The sequence below is a fragment of the Pinus tabuliformis genome, chromosome X, assembly GCF_031772625.1.
Source record: "Pinus tabuliformis cultivar Carrire ecotype Pingquan chromosome X, CPIR1, whole genome shotgun sequence".
NCBI lineage: Eukaryota > Viridiplantae > Streptophyta > Pinopsida > Pinales > Pinaceae > Pinus > Pinus tabuliformis.
The window spans coordinates 331266150-331270311 of record NC_142308.1 but is presented as its reverse complement, the minus strand read 5'-3'; the positions used below and the strand labels follow the sequence as shown (position 1 = coordinate 331270311).

Here is a 4162-nt window from a genome sequence, read left to right as displayed (position 1 = left end):
ATTGTTGAACATTATGGTACTCATTTATGATTCAATTTACAGCTATTTTTTATTATTAAGAGACGCTTGTTTCTATATGAGCCTAATATAGACTAGAAATGACAGACTTTCTATAGTAGATGAGCATAATTCATGCATACACACTTTATGTTGTGTTTACAAAGTGTAATTTTTGTTATATTTTATTAAAAATCACGGGTTTTTTCCACAAGAAAGAAAACTATTGAGAAGCCAAGTTTAGGAAAAAAAAACTACTGATAAACCAAGAATAGTAGAGAGACTAATTTTTTATTATTCTTCTTGGTAATTATACAAATACACAAAATGTAAATATCACAACGAGACAAGAGACACCAAAATTTAGGCTCCAAGCCAGGGCAAAACCCCACAAAGGGGAAAACCCAAAAATCCTTCTCATATAGAAACATATCAAAATGAGATATCCAAGACCCAAGACCAAGAATAGGTCTGCCAAAAATATTCAAATTCAAACTCCAAGTCCCCTCTAATAGTCAAAGTAAACGTCAGTCAACGTACCCCAAATCTGGTCAAAATAGAGATTTTTAGCCCTGCAATCACCTCAAAAATTCGACCATTTTCACATAAATTTTCCACACGTGTGACTTTCGATAGGGTAGAAACTTTAGTTTCTCTCTCTCTCGTGATTTTTTTCTTTCTCCTTTGACTTTGGTCCTTGTTCTACTTGTCTAGGTGAAAAAATAGATAGAAGATGTGATTATGAATGAATGAATCCAAGAGGTCAAACTAGCCTCTTATATATAACTGTCCAGGAGGGTCAAATAGGTGCCACTGGGCCGAATTGTCCAAGGAGGTTCAACTTGTCCAAGGAGGTTCAACTTGTCCAAGGAGGGACAACTTGAATATCTTGAGGGCTTATGACACAAAAATAATTGTATGACTTATTTTTCCTTCAATTGTCCAAATGGGACAAGACTCAAAAAAATATTCTTTTGACTCAAAATAAATATCCTTGATTCTTTTGACTCTATAAGCATGAAGAACATGCTTTGAATTAATTAAATATAATAAATACATCATGAAATATTTATATTACATTATGAATTTTGACTCTAGTTACAACTTCAACGCTCCCTCTTAACTAAGGAGGTATATTCATAAGTACTCAATGGGATATTCTCAAGTTGAAATATTCATATAAGAAAGGATCTATATTGATAAGCACCAATGATGATAAATCATCATACAACATTGCCAAACTACCAAGGCCTTGACAAGTATGCTCTATCTCTCCACTAGATCATAGCACAATGCTATAAAGCATTAATTTTGTTGACACCTAATCCTTGTGATTGGGTGAATTATTGTAAATAGATAAATAGGAAATATGAATAGTCATCGCGAGACAAACTGAATAGTCTCTCCCTCATGTATATAATGAGGACCTACCTGATGGAATAACACAGTCAAATTATTTCTGCCTTATGGAGTTACTGCCAGGCCTGACATGGTATCAGAGCCATCTCCTTTTTTGGCATTCTAGTCTTCCCTTGTAACTCCCTAGTATGTTCTTCATATAGCTAAGCTGCTCCTCCATATAATTAGCTGCTCCTGACATGGTAGCTTCCCCCTCCATTCTGTCCACACTATCCAACATTGTCCATACAGTCTAGCACTATCCATGTTGTCCTGTCTGTCCATAAACGCTTCATAACAGAAGCACTGTCCTGACACGGTTATTTTCGCTATAGTTTTCTTGTAGGCAAAAAAAAAAAAAAAAAAAACTCAATCCTGCAAAATCCCAAGAATATCATCCTCTCCATACAAGTGGTACTCTTTTTCTGCAAGTTTTACTTCTGTGCCACCATATTCAGGAAGAAGAACATGGTCACCCTCCTTGACACTAACAGGAATAGTGTTTCCACCCTTGCTACGAAAACCAGGCCCAACTGATATGACCTTTCCTGAGTTCAACTTGCCAGTGCTCTCCGGAAGCAAAATGCCGCCAGCGGTCTTGCTCGGCGCAACATCTTTCTCTATCAAAACCTTGTTAAGCAAGGGGATAAGCTTCTTTGCCATTGGTTTGATACTATAAGGGAAGAAACCCTTATAGCCAAAGGCCTTTTATATAGGGACCCTACAACTACAAAATCCTTCTGCCTCCACTTTCACACAGGCAGTGCACAACATTCGGCGTTTGTGGAGACTTATGTTCGAACGCCATTGTTTTTCATTGACTTTTGTGTGGCTAAACGAGACAAGGAGCATCCAAAAGAGGTCGAGCTCCCGACGGAAGCAGCCATGCTGCTGCACGATCTTAAGAGACCACGCACCGCTGCTCCTCTCCCGTGGGAAATCATCACCTCTGCTACAACAGTTCGAATGCTTCCAACAGCATCACAAGCATCAGAGTGGCACAACTGCGTGGATGACTCTGTGACTCCGGGACATTTGCCTGCGAATTTAATTTAAGCATGCCTGCGTGCTTCATTGTATGGTAACATGTGCTTCACATACATCATAAGTTTTGGTTCCATTATATATGAACTTTAATGGGCATATATTACATTACCATTGGAGCATTTAATACGTTGAAGGCATATGTAATATGTAATATTTATATGTAATGCTGGATGCATTTATATCAAACATTGGAGGTATTTGGAGAAAATGAGTTTAGAGAAAATATGTTGCATAAAGATGTAGCATGAGGTATTGACGTACATATTGGTATATGAGAAGAGATTTGAAATCTTTTGAGAATGCCCTTTTGAGTACAATTTTACTGTATATTGGCAGAAGTATTTTTCTATCAGCAGAAGTAATTTTTTTTTACAGAATGCATTCAATCATATCCATGGTGGGAATAATTCTCACTAGCAAGGAGAACTATCCTGAATGGTCCCGGATGATAAAACACACCCTCATTTTCAATGAGTTGTGGAAAGGAGTGTGTGTTGGAGAAGGAGACAATGAACCAGTACAACCTACCTCAGACAAAGAGCTCGTCATTTGGGAAAACAAGAATAGCAAAGCTTATGCATTAATCGCTACATCTGTAAATGAAGAGGTGAGTTGCCCTATTTTGTCATATTCAACTGCCTTTGAAGCCCTACAAAAGCTGAAAGAACTCTATGACTCACATTCTGCACTTAAAGTTGTCCAACTCATGATTAAACTCTTCACTCTTGAACTGCAAAATAATGATCCTCTTGCTCTTGCATCTAAAGTAAAGTCTATAATGCATGATATCAAATCCACTAAGGTTGAATTGGATATTCCTCTTATTGCTTTTCTCAAGGCACTTTATCCTACTTACTCCAATTATCTTGAGTCATTGCAAGCAAATGCAAATCTCAAAGATATAACATTTGACTCTCTTGTGAAAAAGTTTGCTGAAAGAGAGAAAGCTTTTGGAAAGAAGACGACCCCTGAATCTTTGAAGAGGTTGTGTGCCTTGCTCATAAAGAAAAGCATCCTGCTCAAGATTCTACAAGAGGAAGAGGTGGTCAAAGAGGAAGAGGAAGATATTTCAGAGGCAGGGGGGGCAGACATTCTCAAGGAGAAAAGGTAGATTTGCACTGTATACGCTACAAAAGAAATGGATCAAATGATGCCTCTGCATGCAAGCTACCATGGGACAAAATTGAGCAGAAAGAAACCAATAGAAAGGTAAAACTGATGATACAGACAAAGGTAAAGCACCTGAATCCGCTCACTATGTTGTGGCACAATGTAACATTGGAGTAAATGAAGATTTATTTAATGCTCCACTTGCTTCTTGGAAAAATGATTGGTTGCTTGATTCAGGAGCAACCTGCCACATGACTCATAGAAAATATTTTTTTAAAGATTTCACTGACAAGGTTGATGGAGCAGTATACTTTGCAGATCAATCAAAAATCAAGCCATCAGGGCTTGGCACAATCAGGCTTAAACTGCCTGGTCTTCCAGACTTTCTTCTACATCATGTTCTATATCTCCCACAGCTCAAGAGAAACTTGTTGTCCTTGGTCCACATCCGCCAGCAAGGTCACTCCATTCATATGTTTGATGGCAAGCTTGAGGTAAGAAAAGCATATGACCACTCACTTGTCATGAGGGGAATAGAAGAAGAAAGGCTTATCAAGCTGCAAGGAACCTCTGCTCATGCACAACATTTCTCATACAATTCTCATCATGA

The 4162-nt window shown here is 38.0% G+C and overlaps 1 pseudogene; it reads right to left on the bottom strand.

The window, feature by feature from the left end:
- Positions 1 to 1764: 1764 nt before the first annotated feature.
- LOC149139798 (10 kDa chaperonin, mitochondrial pseudogene) lies at positions 1765 to 2058 on the bottom strand (annotated as a pseudogene).
- Between the last annotated feature and the right edge of the window lie 2104 nt (positions 2059 to 4162).